This window comes from Vulpes vulpes, chromosome X (assembly GCF_048418805.1).
Source record: "Vulpes vulpes isolate BD-2025 chromosome X, VulVul3, whole genome shotgun sequence".
Classification (NCBI taxonomy): domain Eukaryota; kingdom Metazoa; phylum Chordata; class Mammalia; order Carnivora; family Canidae; genus Vulpes; species Vulpes vulpes.
The window spans coordinates 33,786,943-33,811,434 of NC_132796.1; the positions used below are offsets into that span (position 1 = coordinate 33,786,943).

General features: G+C 48.1%; 1 pseudogene; it reads left to right on the plus strand.

Annotated features, from left to right (window-relative positions):
- Positions 1–19,382: 19,382 nt before the first annotated feature.
- Positions 19,383–23,447, plus strand: LOC112929948 (BTB/POZ domain-containing protein 2-like; annotated as a pseudogene).
- The last annotated feature ends 1,045 nt before the right edge of the window (positions 23,448–24,492 follow it).

The window sequence follows — 24,492 nt, forward strand, 5'->3', positions numbered from 1 at the left end:
GCACAGCAACTTTTCCCTCCCTGGACCAAGCCATATTTTCCTTAAAAAATATTATGCTTCATCAGTTTCTGTACAAAACCTTGGCACTCTGTGGTGGACATATATTGTTTCTTCCTACCTTTGTACCTTTCCCTCTTTTCCAGCTAACAGAGCTTCCAGTTCCTATGTGAAACTTATTCTGTGTGATTTGGCTAAAGCTGATCTCATTTACACACACACACACACACACACACACACTCACTCACTCACTCACACACACAAGCCAGGTCGACCAATCAGAAAACATCATCTCTTCCTTTGGAGAGAGTTATTAGTTCTAGGTTGGGCACACGACTCAAGCCTAGCCATTCATTCACTCTCTCTCTCTCCTGAAAATTTAAACCTTGGGTTGGATGAACGAGTGTCAAAGGCCACAGCTAAATCTTTATATATAGGCCAGTGCCTGGCAAATATACTTTCTGTATTCTCTTTGTTTACATCCAGAGCTGATATGGTTTCCATCAGTTATAAGTTCTAATTGTCTTGATTATTAAGCTCTGTGAACTTCCCAGAATTTCTGTAATAAAAATAGCTATGGTTTGAATTGTGTCTCCCTAAAATCCCTATGTTGAGGCTTTAACCCCCAGTGTGACTGTATTTGGAGATAGGGCTTTTAGGAGGTAATTAAGGTTCAATGAAGTCATAAGAGTGGGATCTTGATCAAAAAGGACTGATGGCCTTATAAGTAGGAGAGAGGAAGAGATATCTCTACAAACACACACACACACACACACACACACTCAAGTGCAAAACCCTGAGGAAAGACCCTTTGACCACGCAGCGAGGAGGCAGCCAATGGTAAACCAGGAAGAGAGTCCCGACCAGGAGCAACTCTCCTGGCACCCTGATCACAGACTTCCAGCTTCCAGAGCTGTGAGGAAGAAATTCCTATTGCTAAAGCCACCCACTCTGATTCTTTATGATGGCCGCCTGAGCAAACTAAGACAAATATCCTTTTCCTTCTTAAGTATCAACGTCTATTATTTGCCAACCAAATAAATCCTCATTTTGGAGTAGCCAAGCAGCTGGTTAAATTGTCACCCCTTGAATCTTCAGACACAGGAAATATTCCTGCCCACACCAGCTGCCAGGATTAGGAGGAAAATATCAGGATGTTGTAGTGTGGGGGCAACATTTTGGTAGCTTTCCCCAAGGTCCTACAAGAAAGCCTATTCTATTTGGAAGCCAAAATGGAGTTGTGTATACCTCTGGCTGAAAAGCATGATCCAGAGCCTTGGCAGAACTGGAAAAGTCCTACTTTATGCCCCACACTGAAGTTAGAGCTCATTAAGGGAAGGAGGAGGGAAGCACAGTGGGAAATAAAATTGGTCCCAGGAAGAGATCCGTGGAAAATGGGAAATCCTTGGTTCCTTCCAAATATCTCCAGATGAGTAGTACTCTTTGCCTGACAAAGGTAATAATTATCCTTGGTGTAATGAGTCATTCACTCAAATTGAATGGAAGCTTTGAACTTGGAAGCAAGGGGCAGATTAACTGGCCTTCATAACTAGGCTGCTGTTTTTATTGCTGAAATGCTGAGGCCCAAATAGAAGCTGTTAGATTAAGAATTAGGGGTTACCTGCTGCACACTGAGACCAATTACGACACAAAAGATGCCACAGGGCCAGGGTACAGGTCTGAGTGCCAGAACTCGACAAGGCCTTCAGCTTTGATTAGAGCCACTGCTAGGTCTGTGAGGGCACCTACTCAAGTACTGTTTTGAAGGAAGATTGGGGCGAGCTATATGCACAATTTAATTTTTTAAATGTGGTCTGAAATTCAGAGGCTTGTGTGAGGGGTAGCAATTTATCAGTGAGAATTTAGAATGATGGGTATGGAAAGAGGCCCTTATGTACTTGTTTACTGTCCGATCGGTGCTAGTAAAGATTCTTGAGAGCGTCTTGGCACCATCTCTTTCCATTCCAGGCCCAGGAACCATTCTTCGTGTTTTTTAGTGCCAAATGAGTCATTCCTGGACAATTTATCTCTCACTACAAGGAAAAGGCAGCACTCCCATTATTGCCCACCATGCTTGTTGCTCTTTGGAACCTGTTTGCATTGAAACTGTATAGATTTTGTTGTTCCAGCTGCCTTGCACCACGTACTCCATTTACGCAAAGCAGGTTACATCGCCCAGCATGCTGCATCACCCAGAATGCCATGGTAAACTCTGGCAGAGAGTCCAGTGATTCTCTCAAAGGTCACAACTGTGTTTCATTGATGACCATCACAGATGCCAGTCTTCCTGAGCATTCAAGAGAGTGCAAATGATCATTCATTGTTCCAACACCGAACACATCTTCCACTTGTATCTTCCCTTGGTCTCCTTAAGCTGTGGTCATTGCCTTTCTAGAATGCGATCTTTTATGATGTCAACCTCACCCCTGCCTTTCACACATCACTGCCAGTGGGAAGGATCGGTGAGGGGCCCATGGGCAGATAGGGAATTCTCATTTGTGCAAGAGATGTCCAGTGCCTTATCCTGTGTAGCTTGAGATCAGCCCAGGAGAGCATGCTATTGCACCGATTGAAGGTAAGAGAGGACATAGATCAGAAAGGTCCATTGACATGGCAGGGCCACAATCTAGGAAACCCTTGGAGGAGATAGGCATGTCCACTCCTGGAGGCCTAGGGATGGAGCCTGAGGAAGAGGTGGGTGCCTACTCAGGGTGCCAGCTGCAGGAGGCACATGGGGCAGTGGTGCTGTAGACCAGAGCTGGCACTGTGGTCAGGACAAGGATAACTGTAACTGATGCATAACAGGTTCTCCTGACTCAAACTCAAAAGCCAGCCATGAACTGATGGTAGCAAGAGCCTTGAACTCACCCTGTGTCCAATGTAATTGAAAGACACCAAAATCAGCCTGGCAGCACCATTATGCCAGCCCGGGCTTTGTGATACTGCAAGAGAAATTCTGTGCTAGCCAGCAGAAAAGATCTCCTCACAAGACCACCCTTCTGGAACCAGGCCTAGGACAATGCCATAGGATAGAGCCTCAGAGTTTCTCAGAGCATCTGATCTATCCCTCTCAGGGGGTCAGGAGGGAGGTAGATGCTTGCAGAGTGCCCCAAAGGAGATAAACAGAGACTCAAGCTCACATAGGTCCTGGTCTGGGCTCAGGAGACCTCATCCAGATAGATGGTGCTGCCAGCCCTGGAGCATAGCTCACAGTCTCTGTTGGAAGATATAGAAACTGTTCCAGTTGGTGTTTCCAGTGACCAGGACCCACACAGAAACAGGATGTCTAGATGAGAGACAGTACCCAACAGTATTCTGGGCTAGTTCAGGCATTGGAAGAGGGTTTTGAAAATTTCAAGGAAAGCACTCCAAAGCAGAGCAGGGGTCCTTTTTGGCCACGTCTAAGGCCTACACTGGCTTTGATCCCTAACCAGTTCTCTTTTTGAGAAATCCAATGACTGGTTATTAATTGAGAGTTTTAATGACACTACTTTGCTCATGTACCCACCAAGTATGGGAAGCAGGGATCTATGACTGCTTAGTTGCTAGGCAATCCCAGTCCCCTATAACTGCTTTGACAGGCATGGGGTTGCCAAATGGATATGTCTTCTGGAATTGAATTGTTTCTCATGCCTCCTTGGGGAAGTCCATGGAAGACAATGATCAAAATAAGTTCAGCCTCTCTCTGTCTCTTATGAATGAATGAATGAATGAATGAATTTTTAAAAATCTTAAAAAAAAGTTCTCCCAGAGATCACAACTCTGATGAGCCATGTTCTCCTTTTGCAGAGCATGGAATTTTGCTGCCAACCTCCAAAAGGATACCTAATGTGGGCTCTGGTCCTTCTGGATTGTTTCCTCTTCTCCCCAAAGAGAAGGAGCTTTTATTGTTATTTTCTTGTTTTCCTTTACAACTGCCTATGGGGTACATTGTGTGTAGTGGGTAGTTATATTTACCATTTAGATGTAGGGTTCTTAATATAGGGTTTATAAATGTAAAGGGCTTGTGAACTTGAATGGGAAAAAAAGTCACATTTATTTTCAGTACTATTTAACTAAAGGTTAGAATTCCCTTTTAATAGGAGTGCCTGGGTGGCTCAGTGGTTGAGCATCTGCTTTTCACTCAGGTCATGGTCCTGGGGTCCTGAGATCGAGTCCCGCATCAGGCTCCCCACAGGGAGGCTGCTTCTCCCTCTGCCTATGTCTCTCCCTCTCTCTGTGTCTCTCATGAATAAATAAATTAAATAAAAGGGAATTCTTTTTCTAAAGATTTTATTTATTTATTCATGAGAGACGTACACAGAGAGAGAAAGAGGCAGAGACACAGGCAGAGGGAGAAGCAGGCTTCTTGCAGGGAGCCCGACATGGGACTCGATCCCGGGTCTCCAGGATCATGGCCTGGGCTGAAGGCGGCGCTAAACCGCTGAGCCACCCGGGCTGCCCAAGAATTCCCTTTTAATATCATTGCAGGCAAGAGGCCATGACAGCATTTGTAGTAATTTTCAACAATAAATAATAGATTTTTTTATCATATGAGCATGGTGATAGATTCTCAAAATGTCATTCACGGAAGTCACTTTTGAAATTGTGCTAGTTATTCGACCCACCACTAGAACCATAATACTTTGCTAAATATATTTCAATATGGTTCTGAGCAGGAGGCCATAGGCTTCCCAGACTTCCAGAGGTGTCCATGGTACAAGAAAGTTTAAGAAACCATGATTTAGATGAAGGTGAGCAGCCTATGAAGAGCTACATCCAGAACTGTCTTGGGGAGCAGAAACCCACAACTTGGAGTTGAACTGAGTATCTAGAAAAGGCTTTGGTTTGTCTTTGTGAAGAAGGTAAGTAGGTGTTTACTGTATGGGGGATCGATGCATTAAGTGGCATAAGGACATTTGTGGCATAGCATATGGATTCTTGGCTGCCAAGGGGTAGAGTGGAGTGGGTATATGTTAGTCCTATTCCCAAGACTCTTTTCCACTTTCTACTGGAAATGGAAGCCCTGTTTTCTCTGGGGAGCTAAGACTTAGTTGTGTCTAAAACCACCCAGCTCCTCCCCTTCAACTCCTGTGCTGCCTAGTTAGAACATTCCATCCTGTTGGCCAGAGTGGTTGGTTTAGAGCAGGACACATGTCCCAAAACAGACCACTCAGAGTCTTCCCTGAGATACTTCTGCTAAAAAAAAAATCTGGATCATTTTTTGAGATTATGAGTTGTAAGGATGGAAAAACTAGAGCTGCTAGAAGCAATCTTTCCCGGCTCAGGGACAAGGTTGTTTTCAGTAGGAGAGAATGAGGCTAATTAATGAATAAAAAGCAAAGACAAAGAAAAGAGCGAGAGAGATGAGTAAGTCGAGTTCAGTTAGGCTGTTTGAACTCATAAATCTCCCTCGGTTTGTTTTCTCCTGGTTGAAAATGAATCTCTATCACTTGTAACCAGAAGATTCCTGACTCATACAGAGAGAAAGAGAGAGAGAGAGAGAGAGAGAGAGAGAGAAAGAGAGAGAGAGAGAGAGAGAGAGAGAGAGAAAGAGAGAGAGAGAGAATGTGTGTGTGTGTGTGTGTGTGTGTTATTCCAGCAAGCATTGAGAATGATGGAGAATTGCATTTCTATGTAATGGGTAGTAAAGCATCTATTGTTTTTGTTTTTATTGATGAAGAAATGAAGACACGGTGATTATATAATCCTCCCACTGTCATGCGGATAGAAAGTGATGGAGCCAGGATTTGATCTATTTTATCCCCAAGCCCATATTCTATATGAACTCAAATAGGACAATGAGATAAGAAAAACATCCTTCAGCACTTGGATCCCCCAAACTTATCTGGTGTTTCACCTGGTGGGTAGGATGTGAGTGGACAGAGCACAGCAAGAAATTTTCTTGCTCACGGATGCCTTCACCATCCCAATCCTCTTCTTCCCTGCTGGATCCCCTCCTAGCCTAGTGCTGGGCAGCCTGATCTTACAGCATCATGCTGTCTTATGTCTAAGGGATTTGGAAGCCCAGGCTCTGTGATTCTTTATGGGCATCCTCTCAAAATTTAAAATGCGTTACTCTAGTTATTTGCTCCATCATTTCTGCTTTAGGTCAATAAATGCTCCTAGTTGAAATGGAAGATCCCTTTGAGAACCTGGGGATTTCTTTCCTTTTTTTGTCCATCCCTCCTGTCCTCCCTCCCTCTCCTCCTTACCCTCCCTCTCTCCCTCCTTCCAATCTTTCCTTCTTTCCTCCCTCCTTCTCTCTTTTCCTTCCTTCCTTCCTTCCTTCCTTCCTTCCTTCCTTCCTTCCTCCATTTCAAGCTTTGTACTTACTTATTTTTTCATTACGTCTTATCAGATCTCTCTGTGTGTTTGCAGTGGGAGCACAGTGAGCAGGGCCCTTGTTAACTCAGTCGACTGAGTTATTGAAATGCCGCCTGTCTTTCCCATGCCAGCCTTCCACCTGGTTCTTGATGATTTGTACAGATTGCCTTTGTTCTGACTTTAAGGAAACCCGGATGGTGGGGGTTACAGATGTGATCCCATGGTGAGTTTTGAGAGGAGGCGTTGCATCGGCTTGAGCCTGCCTGAGGAGACACCGTGGTCTGGAGATGGTGAGTCTGGTCCACTTCCATCCTGAGAAGTATGGCGTAGATCAGATAAGTCCTTTCTAGTATGAGGAGGCCTAATTAATGCATGCGCTGATTTGTTCTTCCCTGCTGAGGACTGCAGATTAATGCTTACTGGGTGCTGCATATGCTATCTCTTATGTATCTTTCATAAAAATAACACGGGCTACAATTTACAGTGGCCTTACTGTGTTCCGGAACCCTATGCCAAGCCCTCTGCATTCATTATTTTGTTTGCCCTCCCACTACCTGATGAGGCAACTCTTGAGCATTATTTCTCTCACTGTATAGAGGAAGGAGCTAAAGCTCAAAGAATTTCAGTAAATTTCTCAAGGTCACACTGCTAGAAAGAGGTAGGGCGGGTTTCACACCAAGGCTTGTTTGATTTCATAGCACTTAACCACTTGCCACCGTGCTGTTATGTTTTAATGTTAAGGGGAAGTGAGAAATGTAATAATAGAACTTTGGCAAGGTGGCAATAAAAATGAGGTAGCGCTGTTGCCTCCCTCTTACAACTGTCCTTCCCTTCATCCCCTTGCCTTTAAGTGCCAGAGGTGCTCCGAATACTGATGGGGCCACATGAGGGAGCCAGGAGGGCGTGACTGAGGAGCCAGCAGGCTCCCAGGTCCAAGGTGGACCTAGCCAAGCAAGAAGTGCTATTCCTGCTCCAGGGTTCACCAAGTAACTAACAGAGAGCTATAGGGTCATGGTATGGAGGGGATAGGGAAAGAGGATGGAGCCAAATGGGCTGGGAAACCCTGCGGGTCTGGAGGGCTAGACACCAGCCAGCTCTGTGACCTTGGGCAAGTTCCTTAACCTCCTTGGGCTTGCTTCAGGGCTATTAGGCTGTGTTGGGGGCTGGTTCACGCAGTCTATATAACACTCTGGTTTTAAGCAGGGCAAACGGAGAAGGCCATTCCAGATGACACAGGCTGAGAAAGTTCCTGAGCCGACCAGCCCTGCAGGGGTGCTTCCAATGCTATGTCTGTTCCCCTCTGGCTTTCTGACACTGCCTTGTATCACCATGTGGCTCCTCTTAACTATCAGTAGTCAGCTGTCCGCTGCATCTGCTGCTTAGCTCCAGCATGATGGTGAGAAGCTCTGGCTCAGAAGTCAGACTGCCCGGGCTCAAGTGCTCACTCTCCCACTTACTCTCTGCCTTAGTCTTCTCATCTTTAAAATGGTAGAGTCATAATAATGCTTTTCATGTGGTCAAGTAGCAATGAAACAGATCAGCAGGGATGCCTGGGTGGCTCAGTGGTTGAGCATCTGCCTTTGGCTAAGGTCATGATCCCAAGGTCTAGGGATCGAGTCTTGCATTAGGATCCCTGCAGGGGGCCTACTTCTCCCTCTGCCTATGTCTCTGCCTCTCTCTCTCTCTCTGTGTCTCTCATGAATGAATAAATAAAATCTTTAAAAAAAAAAAAAGAAAGAAAAGAAAGAAAGAAACATGTTGGGAAACATTTACTGAGCACCTCCTGAGAGTAAGCCCCGTGGGTGAGCACTGTGGGGTGGGTATGCAGAGAGGCACAGCCATGGTCCCTGATCTCAGAGTTCTGGGGGTGCTCACCAGGTGTTGATGCTGAGACCAAGTCTGGGGTAGGAGACATCTGTTCAAAGCAAGATTGTATGGAGAAAGAACCAGAACTGTGTCATAGGCCCGACAAAACTTCAGCCAACCTAACTGGGAGCTCCAGAACAAGGATTGTCCCTAAGGGTGTCCCATATCGGATCCAAATGGCCAGGCCTTCATATCCCTGCCTTGCCCACTCAACAGACATGGGCCACCCCAGAAAGGACATGATCTTGGGCAAAGTGGTTCTCAGCAGCTCAGACAGACAGCTGACATTGGAGGCTGACTCTGGAGCTGGATAGCAAGTTCTCCTCTGAAGTGGGCTCTGGGCAGTGCCATGGAGTGTCTACCACACTCAATGTTTACAAATGATTGAAACATTTCAATGTGGCACTTTCTCCTGGTGTGGACTGTTTCTGGTGGGGCTGAGTTTACAAATGATTGAAGGCACAGATGCAGGTCAAACATGGGCAACAGATTGTCCAGGGAGAGAGCTCAGCCAAACCAAAGACAGAGCCTTGCTGTCGGGAGAACTCAGGTCCTTGTAGAGAACCAATGGAAAAGTAGGACATCTGTGCTTCATGCTGCCTTGGAAGGTGTACAGTGAAGACCCACATTGTGGACTTAAACCCAATGTCAGAATCCTGCAGAAGGTGGGAGGTGGGTTCATCATGGTCCTAGAAGAAGAAAAAGCCAGGGCAAGTGGGCCTCCCATCCTGGCCAACATGGGGGCCGTGGGTGGGTGTCAACTGTGTGGCACTCTGGTGAGCCTGAAGACCTCAAGACTTGACATAGGCCCCATTAGGTAAAGATCCAACTAAATAGGTGTTATGAGGGAGAATCCAAAAATATTCTATGGCCCCCATAAGATGTTTGTAAGTAAGAAAGTTGTCAAATTCTAAAATCAGAGAGATGTCTCACTTCCTACCCACTGTGTCTCATTATCCACCTGCCTCCGCAGTGATGGTTGTCTGTCGTCTTTTGCACTATGATCCTAGCCACCGTGATGATCTCAGCACATTAACATGGCCCATTCTTGGTGAACATGTTCAGCAGAAAGAGAGAGCAGGGGCTTCCCACCTTGGCCCCCTTAGAAATCTGGAGACGCTGGCCAGATGCATGTTGGGAAGGGCTTTGACTACCCAGACAAGGAAGATAGACCTTCTTTGGCAAGAACTAGGGAGTTGCTGAAGACTTGGTGATCTAGAGAGTGATTAAGAGAATCAGACTAGTACTTTAGCAGGATGCATTTGCTCTCAGTGTTCTAGACATTCCAGAAACATGGGAGAGGGGAGGCAGACACATAATGCCCTCGGGTTTATTGGCTTAGCTCACGTAAGAGAGAGAAGCCTGAGCTGTGGGGTAGGGCAGCAGGAGGGAGAAGGCCTGGATCGGACACCACAAAGCTCTCCAGGTTCCTGAACTCCTGACAAGGACCGTGGTGGCTCCCGCTAACAGCCGTAGGGGGCCCACGGGAGGAGCTGGTTGGTGGGGCAAGGGAGCTAGAGAGGAAGAGTAAGCATTTCTCTTGCTTACGAGACTCTGATGGGAGGACAATGGGATGTCTTATGCATCACCTATGTCCAGTTGACCAGAAGTCAATCCTGAGATGAGGATTTGTGTGTGAGTTGTTCCTCACAGAGGTCCTTTCCGGGTGATCTGCAGGGGCCAAGGGGAGTCAGGAAAGGAAAAGAGAAGGAGCCAAGCAGGGCCCACCCTCAGGCATATCCTTGCCTGGCCTCACCTGCAAGACAGCTCCAGAAGGTGAGTGCCCCCCGGCTGGTACCGCCCAGTGAGGGGAGCTGGGCTTTCACCCCCGGGGCCCTGTCAGCCGACGAGTAAGAGACACCAGGAGGTGGGGGTGGGTGGGTAGGTGACCCCCACCCCCGGGCACTGCCAGTTGCCTGTACAGGTGTGCGCAGCGGCTCCCTTCTCTTAGCCTTGAGGACTGACCTCCCAGGCCAAGCCTAAGTGCTGGATGAAGTGTGCAGAGTCAGAGCAGTGACAGGAGCGGAGTGCACGCATAAGGGGGCCACAGGGATCCCAGGGCGACTGGGCAGGACACCAACACTGTCTGCTGTCGCAAGGAGCACGGTCTTGAGAAAGAACAGTGGCATGCCAGCGGCTCTTCTGGCCAGGCTGATCTCTGTCCTCTCAGCCATCTGCTGCTTTGAGGAACAGCGTGGAAGCCTGGGCCAGGGTCTGTTGCAGATTTCACCTCACGTTCACCTTTTTCCATAGAAAATGGGAAGCCGGGAAGCGCATTTCTCAATGCCAGAGCCCCCAACGGGGTGCAATGTGCCCTGGCTGCTGGCACGCCCTTGATGCTTCTGGCCTGCGGGGGAGGTGGCCACCCAGCCCTGCAGAGGGCTCCGAGCTCCAGCTCATTAGCCATCTCCAAGCCGGCCACAGGTGCCACAGCCTCCTGACAGCTCTCTAAGGCGCTCACCTGTCAGCGGTCAGGAGACTGGCCTCGACACAGGGGCGGATGCTCCCAGCCCGTTAAGACTTGCTGGAAGTCTCAAGAAGTTGCAGGACACGGGAGACAGCATCCCATGTGAATTGCAGGGGCCTGGAGCACACGGAGCTGGACTCACAAAGTGAATTAAGCCAGGCCTCTGGGGGCGGGGGAGGGGAGGGATGCCACCTCCTTCCCAGCAAGGAAATAACTAACAATGGAAGCCAGGGGATACAGAGCAAGACTAGGGGGCCTCCTTCTCAGACCCTCCCTGGGGTTTAGGCCTGTGCCTGGCGTAGTGCGCCAGGGTCCCTGAGAGGTTAGCCCTGAAACAAAGGGGTTGGTGAGGACTCTGCACCCGCCTCTGGCTGCCATCTCTTCCGATGGGGCCTTGGAGAGCCCACAGGACTTGTGAAATACTTTGTGTCCCATTCCCGCTCAGAGCCACCCCTCCTGCCAACCCCGTGGCCTCTCAGCTGTTCTGCCGGCGTGGCCCTGTGCACCTCACCCCGAGGGAGGCAGGCCGGCAGGCAGGCACGCAGGCAGGCAGGCAGGCCTGGCTTTGCCCTCAGCCTCCCAGCAGCAGACAGGAAAACAGTAGACAGCCGGGAGTCAGTAGTCTTTTCCCAGAAGCCTGGCCACCGTGTCCCTGTCCCCCATCCCGCCAGAAAGCTGTGCACTGTGTGCTCTGCAGCTGCCCCTCGGTGGGGTTGCCTCACCCTCGGTGGAGCTAGGCCGAGCTAAGTCATGAAGGTGGCGCCTTCTCCCGGTGCAGACCACACCACTGTCTCTGAACCCCCATTCGTTCCCCCCCCCTTCTCCGGGTTTGCTCAGGTTTGGCATCCTTCCAATCCCACAGGAATTCGGCTGATAAATGAATTCATACTCAAAGGTTATTGACTTAATTTGTCACCCCCATCCAGGAGCTATTTGCACTGAAAAGAGATCCACCAGGGAGAAGGCAATGTTTAACTGCAAAGAATGCCTTTCTAAGAGGCGGTAGGGTGGGGGGGTTCAGGCAGTGCAGCCTTCGGGTAGCCCTCTGCGGATCACCACCGAGGTGACAGTCTCTCAGCAAATTCTGGCTGCGGGCACATTCCAATTTTAGTGTGCCCTGGAATGGCCTGGGGTGCTGGGGGGAGGGAACTGCAGATCCCCGGGGCCCTGGGGATTTGATTTAGCAGGCCTGCAGGAGGCCCAGGGACCTGCATTTTCATCTGCTCTCTCCTTTCTGGTGGAAGTGGTCCATGGACTGCATTTTGAAAAATACTTAGCTATTGGTCCACTCCAGCTCCTGTAGACGCTGCGTGGCTCAAACAGCAGGCATTTATTTGGTTCTGTTTGTTCAGTTCTGGAGGCGGGGAATCCAAGATCAAAGTATGGACAGATTTGGTGTCTTCGGAGGCCTCTGTCCTCAGCTGGGAGACGACTGTAGTTCCCTGTGTCCTCACCTGGCAGGTGCTGTCCCTGCACGCCCCCGTGTCTCTGTGAGTGTGCAAATGTCCCATTCTTAGGACATCAGTCAGACTGGATTAAGCCCACCCTAAGGGCCTCATTTTACCTTCATCACCTCTTTAAACACCCCGTCTCCAAAAGCAGTCACCTTCTGAGGTCCTGGTGGTTAGAGTATCAGCATGCAGATTCGGGGAAGAGATACGCTTCAGCCCCAAGCGGGCATGTAGAAACAACAGCAACAATTAAAGCATTTTTGAAGTGGTTCCCAAGTTCGCTCGGTTCACTGCAAGAGAAAAGAGAACCTGGGCTTGAAGAGGTGGTGCAGTAAGGACCCCGGACAGCGCCCCCTGTTGGCACTGCCTGCCTCTGGGTAGGCGACGGCCCTGGCTAGGCCTCTGTAGCGCCTGTTCTTCTGGGCTTCGAACCAGAACCAGCCTTTCTTCCCTCCGCTTCACGGGAGAGCAGTCTCTGGCGCTGGCACCAGTGTGGCCGCCCGAGGCAGCCCTTCCATCTGCCTCCGAGGGTGCTACTTTCTCCAGAAAAGCGAGGACCCTTCACCCTCCCCGTTCATCATCACCCCGGGCAATCTAATTACAGCCTTGTCTTAAAAGAGGAACTCATTTACAATTGAGACTTCTTCCTTATGAAAATGTAACATCTTGAACTATGTTTTTCTGGCCCCCTTTTTCAAAAGTAAAAAAAGGAAATTAATTAATTTTCCTTGCACACGGGAAAAACTCACGGGGTCTTGCTGGTTGTGCAAGGAAAGGATTCTCTCTCTGTCTCTCTCTCTCTCTCTCTCTCTCTCTCTCTCCTGGCCTCCCGCTGTGTGACAGTGAAATGCTAAAATGATTTTGGCAGGAGAATATTCTCAAAGGCTGTTTTTATTTCAGCGGCAGAAGAGTATCTCTGAACGCAGGCTGCACCTCTGCCCTGTGGGGCTGTTTCTAATTGCACGAGGTGAGCTGCAGAAATCCTTCTCCTAGCCGGGTGGGGAGAAAGCGGCAAGAAACCTAAGAAAGATAATCGTGTCTGCCACACTCGGCGCTCACCACTTAAAGGAATTAACTTGTTGGAACAAAATATTTCTATGGGTGCACAAACTATGCAGGAGAATAATGAGGCTGACCCCTTTCTTACGCTTTGCAATCACTGGGGTTTGTTGCTTTTCTCTCTAATCACAACATGCTATGTTCCTCCTTGCTCACACCTCTGTCGGCAAGACTGGCTGCGAATACTTTAGATTATCACCTTCTCATTTTCAGTGTGAAATAATTGCCCAAGGATGGAAACTGACAAACAAGAATGTGGATTTCGGAAAGCAGCCCACTCGTTATTTAGGATAGCCTGCATAGGAGGGAGACAGGTGCATTAGGTGTCATCACCTTCTCCTGTCCTCACACTCACCTCTTTAGAAACCGGGCTGTGCTCTCAAAGACCCGGTTTGATTCGAAATATGGAAGACAGTGGTTAAATATGGAAGATATGGTTAATTAAAGCCCTATCTGATGCTGCAGCATAAGAGTATGAAGTTGTGGGGGGAAGAAGCCTTGTGGGTTTCCCTCTTGGCGCTGCCACTGAGTGACTGTGTGGCCTTGGGCAAATTAACTAACCTCTCTGTGGCTCGGTATTTTCATCTATAGAAATGAGACAATAATAACTATTCTTTATGAGACGGTGAGTGCTGAATTAGTACTTGGAAAGTGCTCAGGTCCATGATCAATATACAGTAAACACTCAATGATTATCAGCTATTCTTATTTATGCCCTCAGAAAAGAAAGAGTAGATGCCTTCTTTCCCTCCTTCAGAAATATTTAGTAAGTGCTGTGCTTGGGCATCAGGAAAAGTAATCAAGGCCCCTGTCCTCAAGGAGCTCATAGTTTAAGCGCATATATAAACAACTGACTATAATAGTGCATTAGACAAATTTGAATTAGTGCTGAGTAAAGATATGTATGGCCTCCAGTGTATGGAGGCCCTAAGGGGAGAAATGCTTAATTTGGAATAGCAGATCATGGATGGCATCATGAAGGAAGTGGCTTTTGAGTTGGACCTTGCTAGGATAAAAGGTCTCTGGAAGCAGAAAACAAAAGAAAGATGTTCCGGGGGAGGACATGACACCTTCAGAGAAAGGTGAGGATGTGTGTGGTGTCGTGACAAAGGAATGGAGGGGACTGGGGAGCCGGACAGGTAATTGGAACCTTCATCTGTCCTGCAGCAAACTGGCATCCTGATTTTTTTTCCAGGTAAAAAAACGAAATGATATGGCGGTATGATGTGTTCCCCATATTTTTCCCCCCGGAAAGAGTTTGGGGAAAAAATTTTAATAATGGGCAAAGTCTTACTGTTACCAACTCTCATTTAGCAGGAAGACACCCCCCTCAGACACCCCAGTTCTGTCCTTACAGGTCATTTATTACACCCAGAGAAATCTTTGTAGTCCCCACAAAAGTGCAGCTACCTCTGGGGTACAATGCGGCTGCTACTTAACTGTCACGTAACATGACAATCGAGTGTCCTATTAGAGCTAAAATTTAATTGTGAAGACGGGTACCATATTTAACTGCAATCCTGGGGGGAATTTAGGTTGACAGGCTGTAATTACCCAAACTGGAACCTGGCCAGGACACACCTACTCTTTGCCAAAAGAGCTATGGGGGTTTCAAGGACCGCAGGCCTGAAGCTGCCGGTCTGCGGGGTGGGGATTCCGGGCTTGCGGCCCCACAGCTCCCCCTAACAAAGCTAAGTGCAAGCGCAGGAGCTCTGGGGAGCCGGCCTCTTCTGACCGCTCCCCCACCCCCCCCCAGGTCCCCCGCGCTTTGGAGCCTACCCCCAATTCTTTCCCTGCCTCCACCTGCCTCCGATCCATCATGGGTTATCAGAAACTTTCCATTTAAGGCTACATGGCTGTGGGTCCTACAGTCGGGTTCTCACTGGGTCTTATCTGTGTCTGTCTGTCTGGTTGGCCCTCTCGGTGTGTTTCTCCCCAGGTCCTGCTGTTTCTCTTTTATCATGATGGAAGTGCTTGTCCTGATAAAATAATTACCCACCAGAGCACAGTGGTTCTGATCACCAGCTGCTATTTCTACATAGAGATCAATTAGAGGCATCTTTTCGCCGGGGAAGTGGGCTGGTCAGGCCAGTTTACTAAAAACCCCATTAGGAGTCTTACTGTGAAATGCATTATATTTTGGCCTGCCAGTGCAGTTGCTTCCAGAAAAAAATTACAGAGCGGGCCAAGAAGAGGTGGAAATGTGGCTTGCTGATGTCACTGAAGGGTTAAAAGGGAGAAAGTTCTGAACTGCAAGCAGCAGTGTGAATAAATGTGGTCTTAATTTAAGGTTATGGATTTTTTAAAAAGCCTTGCTTTTTTGTCTTCAGAAGTCTTGGCATTCATATCAGTTAAAAAATAATTTAGACAGAAAATAAATGTTGGAGCAAACTCAAATTATTATGTGCATTTTAAATAAACCCGTGTTTTCTGCCGCAGACATACCATATGAATAATAACATTAATAGTGATCACGATCATTTGTCAACTGATGATCTTTTCCCTCTGACCTTCCAGGCCATTGGTTCCTGGCCCTGCTATTTAACTCAGCCCAAGGCCCGTTCTTTGTGAGGGGGGCTGAGGATAACAGCCCCCACTCCCTCTGCAGGTTGGAAAGGTAGAAAAACCCAGGGTTCTGGTCCCAGCTCAGCCCTAATTAGCTGGGTGAATGTGGGCAAGTTGCTCCACTCCTCTGGCCAGTTGTCAAAGGATGGAATGGTCTCTAAGGATGACCGGTGGAGCCCATAACGTGCAAAATCAAAAGCAATACAGGAATGTCACCTGGGAAAATTTTTTTCCCTTTTTTTAAAGATGAAAGTTCTGAAAAAAAGCACAGACTCAAAAAGAAACTTCAACAAAGCAATTATTGAATAGAGCACCAGAGGAAGTTAGATTAAGACTCATTTTTTAAAATTTGCGGGACGGTTTTCTACTGAGTTTCTAAGAGCACACACACACACTTACATACATAGGTACACTTTGGTCAAAGGCAAATCCACGTAAAACTGTCCAGATGCTACCAGCAGAACAATGACATGTAAGGTTGAACCATATGAAATTGTCATTTCTATAGGTCAAAAAGAGTGGGATATAAGAAATTTCTTATGGTTCAAACTAATATTATATATGTATGTGTGTAGTATATATGTAAGGTATATATACAGAACCTATTAAAAGACTTATATGTATTACTATGTGTACATACTTATGTATTATTATATATCAAAAGGTATGTATGTATATAATATATAAACCATTATAAATGACATAATAATAATAATAATAATATAGTCTAGAGAACTGTGATTCTTCTATATTCTTATTTTTCTAGCAAATACTTTCACAACAAAAAAACTGGTATATTCTTCATATCCCTATCCTCTTAGACCGAGATGGCATGAGGCCTGTTAACAGACACATACTGGCATCCCAGGTTACATTTCTACACATGGGATCAGACCCTGGTTTGATCCAATGAGAATATCACCAGAAGTTGACATGTGCAAAGGTCACTTGGAGGCACTAGCAGGGATATTGGCTCCCAGCAAAGGTGAAGGGTACCCCGGGCCCTTGGGGAAAGAAATCCCCCTGGAGCTGGGCCCAGCCAGACCTGTGCACAGCTTCACTCAGAGGTTTGAGGGTCATGATATACATCCCTGAGGAGAGATGCTTTTTTAGCAGAGTTTACTGATAGTTATTTTTTATTAGTGATTTTAAAAATTAAAAATACATGTATAGTTATACCCAATAATGATTGCAAGGATAGCTAATGTGACAGAATGTTCCAGGATATTTTCAAAAGAAAGAGATGAGGCTGGTAGGAGTAGGGAAGCTTCCATGAATGAAGCAAGTGGATTTCAAAATGAATGAGGAAATAATGATTCTGAAGGGAAACAATCAAATTTTTCACTGATTAAAAATTTCACTTCCTTATTTTATGTATGTAGGTCCTCATTTGTTGCTTCTTTCACTTCCATAAAACTGCCAGAATAACCAGACCAAGTGCTCCCTAAAAGGTATTTTTCAATGGAGATAATCGTAAATTTTCATTGGGAAAAAAAAATCAAGAAATTATGGAAAAGTATAAGAAAATTAAAATCACCTGTAATCTCATCATTCAAAAAGTGTGATTGGAGAGCGCTTTTACCCAGACGTTTTTTTTTACACATACATGGTTTAAAAATGCTCAAAAAATCGAAGCATCTTACACCTTCTGTTTCCAACTTTTTTTTTTTCATTTAGTGACATCTACATGTCATGGACATCTTTCCATATCAATAGATACAATGCTATTCGTCTTCTTTTTAAGGATTTTATTTATTTATTCATGAGAGACACACAGAGAGAGGCAGAGACACAGGAAGAGGGAGAAGCAGGCTCCCTGCAAGGAGCCCGATGCGGGACTAGATCCCAGGACCCCAGGATCACACCCTGAGCCAAAGATAGATGCTCAGCCACTGAGCCACCCAGGCGTCCCTTATTCATCTTTTTAAAAGTGACTGTATAGTATTCCACTGTATGCTTAACCAAACATTCAGCAATACACATTTAGGTAGTTTCTGGTTTGGCTATATAAACCTCATCGAGATAACCAATCTTTACTATATGCTTGTTTACTCGTTTGCTTATTCCTTAGGATTCTTTCCTATAGGTGGGGTCTGTGAGTCAGAGGACCATGCTTTTGTTCCACATTGCCAGGCTGCTCTCCAGAAAGGCTGAACCTTCTTATAGTCCCATTAGTGGCAAATGTAAATGCCCCTTTCCCCTCACTTTGCCTGGGGAGGATCAATAGGTTTAATCTTTGCCTAGCTGGTAAATGAAAAATTATATTCTATAGGTTCAGTCTCATTGGTAATCAAAGAGATACTAAATGAAACAGCACCTCTTCAGTCTTCATATAGAGTTGACTTATATTTCTTCTTTTGTGTATTGCCTACTCATGCCTTTTGCCCATTTTCCTATTTTGGTATTCTTCATTTTCTTATTGATTGCCAGAGTACTTTATATATTAAGGATACTCTTCTTTCAATTGCTGGCTATGTAAAAAATATTTTTGTCAGTTTTCACTTGTCTTTTGTTTCAGTTTTTTTTTCTTTTCAATGCCAAAGGTTTATGTTTTACGTATTAAAGTAGTTAACTTCTTTCTAAGGGTTTCAGTCTTCAGGGTCACTCTAGAAAGGCAGCCTCTTGATTTGCATTTTATTTTTCTAGTCATACTAAACTACACTACAGTTACGGCTCTCTTTTTCCTCCAAACCACATTTCTTGTTACTTTTCAGAGGTTCTGGAGTGCAAGCATAAGGGACCTTGGAAACCAGAGCAGAGGAAATAGGACTATGAATAGTAACACTTGACATTTCTATTTTCAGTGTGCTATAGGATCACTAATTAGTAACCCCCTTAGCTTAGCCCCAAGGGTCACCCTGGCTGCCTTTTACTCACTCTACAGGATACTGTGGCATAGGACAGAGAAGGCTGTGGCATTCATTTGGTGGGCAACACTCTACCTGGCCAAGACTTCAATCCAGGCTCCTGATTCCCCATCTGTGCTTAAATTAAGGTAAGGCACTTTTCCTCCACAGAGGCTGGCAGATTCCCGGGATGCACACAGACCACCAGGATGAGTTCTATGGCCGAAACACCACTGCTGTTCCTTTGCCCTTCCCAGAAAGTGGAAATCACATAACCTAGAGGATGGTTTGCAATAAGGCTTGGCAGCTACGACTGAAATCTGATGTGGACTATTATGTTGATGCTATGGACAGTGCGAGGCTCTAGGAAGAGCAGAGGAGAGGTTCCTGGAGGGGTGACCTCTCTGCTGAGACCCAGTAGATGCACAGGCATTCATCAGGAAAGGGAAGAGCTGTGGCTCTGAGAGACATGAAGGCAACCTGCAAACTTCTGAAGCGTGGAGTGGCAGGGAAGCCAGGAGAGGTAGATTCAGAGAGAAAAAAAAGTGTTTTGTAGCAGTGTTTCTTATATTATCTTTGGAGAAGGAGTAGGGACCCCCTCCCCCCCCCCCCACAACACGTGTCCCAGACCAATTCTTTGGTGATGAAATGCAATAAAATGGATTAACAAAAACTAACAGGCATCCAAGATACAAACCGCATTTTTTATTATTAGACTCAGCACACAAAAATTCCTCTGCCAAAAGTTCCCGTTATTCTCTGTTTCTGAACTTAACTTCATGGCCAATCAGCTACAGTTTGCCTGCTGGTGTAAGTTCACGAAGCATGCTTTTTGAGTGGCACCGAGGCAAAGCTTTCTGGGAAGAGGAAATGTCGCCAAGGTGTTAAGTCAGGTGTGGTCTGTGAAGCGTCCTTTGGATGTAGCAACAAATAGGTGGTTGCAAAGAGCAGTTTCCGATGAAGTGGTTGAGACAGCAGCCAGGCCCAAGTGGCTTGAGGAGTCCACCAGCATTCACAGCGACTAAAAACCGTGGAGGTGAAGATAAACTGCAACGGGACAGGCGTAGGCCAGGCTCCAAGGCCCCGCAGGGACACAGCGGGTGGGAGCAGTGGGTTTGGCCGGTCCAATGCCAACACAGACGCTGGGGCATCCCACTTAGCAGGCGGAGAGCGGGCGGCCGAACAGCCCAGTGGCGTGCTGCTGCACAGCCTGATGCAACTGGCAGGCCCCCAAGCCCACTGAAGGAACTTGGCCTTCCCCCCTCAACAACGAGACACTCGGGCTGTGCACTTGCAGGCCGGGGAGGGGTCGTCTTCTAGGCCATGTTCACAGGCATGGCACTGCGTGCACAGAGATGAAGCTGCCGGAGGTGGAGCCCACTGCCTTCCTGGCCCTGCTCCAGTTTCTCTACTCGGCTGAGGTCACCACCACGTGGTACACGACTGAGAGGCACGCAGTGTGGGCACTCGAGGCCTACCGTGTGGACTTCCAGGAGAAGAAGCTCCAGGGTGGCCATGCGTTCCTGCTGCCCACGTGGGCCAGACTTTTCCACGAACTGCAGCTGGCCAGCCCACACCTGGAGAATGTGGCAGAAACACCGTCGCTGCTGAGGGCTTCACAGACCTCGACCTGGACACACTGGTGGCATGCTCGGGTCGGACAGACACCCTGAGTATTCCGAGGTACGCTTGTTCAGTTGTTCCGCACCCTGGGCCACTGGGCCGAGGCTGAGCATCAGCAACAGCAGCCACAGGTGATGCAAGAGAACAAGTGCGAGGTCCTGGGCAAGGCGCTCGCCCTCATCTGCTTCCCACTGATGACCATCTGGGAGTCTGCTGTGGGGCCGGTGCAGGAGGGCCTCCTCGTGGACCACCAGGTGGGCAGCCTCTTCCTGCACTTGACCGCCTCCTTTAAGTCACGTGTGGACTTCATCCACCAGCGGTGCTCCTGCCTCCACAGGAACAGCTTCCAGCAGGGGTACGGAGGGACCAGCAACTGCCTCAAGGTCTCCATCAACACGAGCATTTTCGTGGTTGGCTTTGGGCTCTATGGCTCCAGCCACGGGCCCACTGATGACCATGTGAACATCCAGATCATCCACTTCGGCAGGAACACAGGGCCAGAATGATAGGGGCTTCAGCTGTGACGACTCCACCAACACCTTCCTGGGTCATGTTCAAAGAGCCCATGGATGCGCTGCCCAATATTATCTACACAGCGTATGCTGTGCTGAAGGGCCTGGACTTTCATTAGGCACCAAAGGTTTGCCCAAGGTGACCCATGAGTCAGCCACGACAGAAGGCCTAAACGTGTTTTATCTTCTGCTATGTGGCCAGGAACAACCGCGGGTGGGTGGAGGACAGCCACATCTCTACACCTAGGCCCCCCAGGCCCCCAGCATGTCCACGGAGGATGGCCAGGACCCTGAAGTCACCTGATGCAAGTAGGCCACCACGCATTTCATGCCAAGGCCTGGTGGCCCCTGATGCTGTCTGTCTGCCCCCTGCCACATTTCTGGGCATCAGGAGAGGGTCTTCACATTCCTGGTAAGGAGCCAAGAGGTGGCTGGTGGGGGCAAGGGCTATGTGAGGTAATTCCTTGGGACTTGGGGTATAGGGCTGGCCTGGTCCCTCCCTGAACTGAGGGTCCATAGGGTCCCTGGGTGTGGTTTCCTGCCCACCGTCCCCGAATCTTGGGATTCCTGACCAGCTGCCTGACCATTGGATTTGAATAGGTTTCCGTCTCATGTTTGCTTTGTTTAACAGCATGTGGCACTGCATCTTGGATTTCCATTTGTTGTAGGAGTATGGAGGGGGTACTTCTAGTGCATTTGGTTGAGGTCTTGTGTTCTTTTTTTCCAATGAGTACACTGGGGATGTTTAGGCCATCCTTAGCCTGGCCACCAGCACACTGGTCTGACCTCTGGAGAGTAGGACTCATGGAGGGGACTCCAGTCCCCTCGAAGTCCTGAAGGCTGGCTTCCTGCCATGCCCAGGCCCACCCAGTGGGCCTAGGGAAGGGCCATACTTGTCTAGCCTCTCTGAATGGGCCCTCTCCAACCTCTGCAGCTGAGTGCATGGACCTCAAACCCTATGTTCCTGGGAGGCACAATGTTGTGAGCCAGCCTTGGTGGCCATGTCTCTGGCTAGCCCTCCTGTACACACTGTGGCCCTGCCCCACCTGGCCTCTGAGTGAATGCCTTGCTAGGAGGTGCTGGAGGGCACCACCCTTTCCCCAACTTCCAAGTATGTCCCCACTCCCAAACTCTGTGTGCTTTTCCCCCAGTGATTCCTTCTGGAACCTGTGTCCTCCCCAAAGCCATGAAAGGTGCGCCTTCCTCACACCCTACCCCCAAATAGTCTTTTAAAATAAAGAAAAGAAATGTACCTGCAAACAAACAAACAACAAAGACAACCCAATGAACAGCTTAGGCTTTATAGAGATAAGTATCATCCTCATTTACACAAAACAATTAACAAAGATCTGTTTTGACATTGAATAAAGGCAGACAGTAATGGGGGAAAAGTGGGTAGTATAGTAGCAAATGTTTTGCTCTAAGAGTCCAGAGGCCTCTATCAAGTGGGGCCAGGCGATCATAACCTGTGTCATTTTGAGGGAGTCATTCACTCCCTCTACATCCCGGCTTCCTTCTCTGCCAAATGAGGGGATTGTGCACAATTTCTTCTCTGTGTTTACTTCCAGCTTTTGCATTCTGTGACCTTACTGTTCGATAATCACTATAAATATCGATAGTCTCAAAGTGGTGCAACTTTTTCTGAGTCACTGAATTCTTTTGATCTGGCTATGCATCTGCAAGAGCTCATCCATTGCCTGCAGACAGCTACCAGCAGAAAGCTTCTCACTTGGTTACAACCAGTAAGATAAACCTGTCCCCCAGAAAGTACACTAAGACCCTACACGTTCACAGTTTTTTTTTTTAAAGATTTATTTATTTATTCATGAGAGACACAGAGAGAGGCAGATACATAGGCAGAGGGAGAAGCAGGCTCCTCACAGGGAGCCCGATGCGGGACTCGATCCCGGATCCCAGCTTCACGACCTGAGCTGAAGGCAGGCAGCCAACCGGTGAGCCACCCAGGCGCCCCACATTCATGGTTTTGATAGAGAACCCACTTCATGGGCCAGCCAGAAGGGAGGGGAAAGAATCTGAGGGCATCTTTGGGCTCATCCGGGCTTTGCAAAAAGACCAGAGCAAAAGGTGGGTGGGGAGGTGGGATGGGGGGTGAAATTACGATTGCGGTGCAAGCTGGGCAGGAGTCAGACTCTGCGGTGGGGTGATTTTTCCTGGCTGCCCCAACCCCTGTGAAGTGAAGGGAGCGTTGGCCGGATCACTGGTCCTCACCCCTGTTCTTTCTACAGATAAGAAACTGACCTGTGCTTCTGTCTTTACAGCCTCTGATATCACAGCGTCCCAGATTCGGCAAATTGTGAAGTGTCACTGCCGGTCTTTGTTGCATCCATTATGTATTATCTTTGAACATTACTCCGAGTGTGTAGACCTTTCTGTGACTATGCTCCGCATTTTCTTCTGGGCAGAGTTGGCGGAGGCGCTGTGCGGTCGCAGACACAGATGCACGGGCACGCTCACACGGCGCAGCCGGAGCGAGGGGCGGCGGTTCAGTGGGCCCAGGTAAGCAAGGAGCTGCCAGGTGCTCCCGGGAGCGTGGCTCCCTGCTAATGGGCAGGGTCCGAAGACCGGGCTGCTTGCCGCCAGTCCCCTTGTAGCTTCGCGTCGTTCTCTGCCCATTAAGTGAAACTAGAGCAAGCCATTTGAGTGGTTGCGGCCACATCTGGCTGAAGTGCCCAGCTGTTGCTCTTTCCTCTCCTCGCTTTTCAGTCCCCGTGATGTGGACTCATTACAGCTGTGATCGTTGCTGATGACATTAATGCAGTGTGCCGCTTCTGCATCGCACGTGCCATCTGCTCCCATCAGCCCTGTGGGGTAAGTGGGAGGTAATTGTTTCCCATCGGTAGTCCATTTTCTCAGATAAAGGATGCGAGATTCAAAAATAAACATCCACTCTGAGTCATGGTGACGAGGCCAGTGTGGATCCGGGGGCAGCCATCCCATCTACCTCGAGTAGTGGGTGAGCCTGCTTTCCCGGTAATTCAAGTCGAAGGGCAATTTGATTCATTAACAGTGGCTCCAGGAGAGGAGGAGGTGCAGGGAGAGAGAGTGGAGAGGCAAAAAAAAAAAAAAAAAAAAAAAAAAAAAAAAAAAAAAAATCCCCGAGAGTTCTTATAAACCAGCAGGGTCAGTGCAGAGAGGAGAGGAGGGCTGGCGGGAGAAATTGGTGATTTATCAGCTAGGGCTCGCTAGTGGATGAGAATGGGAGATAAGAGCCCTGGAGCTGCAGCGCGGGCTCCGGATGCCGGGCCTCCGCTTCAGCTTTGGCTTCTCCACCGGGGACTGCGGGTTCCAGACCAGACTGGGGGACACAGAAGGCCCGGAGCGCCGGGCAGGGCTCAGAGGGGTGGGCAAGCAGAGAGGCGGGACGTGGCAAGGCCAATAGAGGATCCAAAGGCCACCTCGCAGGAATTACGATGGGGAACAAATGTGGCTTAGCTACAGCTTTCCAGACTCCCAGGGTAGGGCTAGGTTCGCTCGTTCTTTCTTTTTCTTTCTTTCTTTCTTTCTTTCCTTCCTTCCTTCCTTCCTTCAAGGAAATTGCATCCTGCAGTTCACTCTTAACATGTTAAGAACTGTCACATGACATCCTCGACTTGACTTTAGCCTCCCTACATATTTATTTATTCAGTTATTTATTCCTCCCTCAGTTATTTATTCAGAAAATCTGTACTGAGCTCCCGGGACATCTCTACAATGGGGTGATTGTACCAGTGTCCCCTGACCGGCAATGACACTCAAGTGAGAGCATGTGTGGCCCTGGGCCAGAGGCAGTAAAGGCCCTC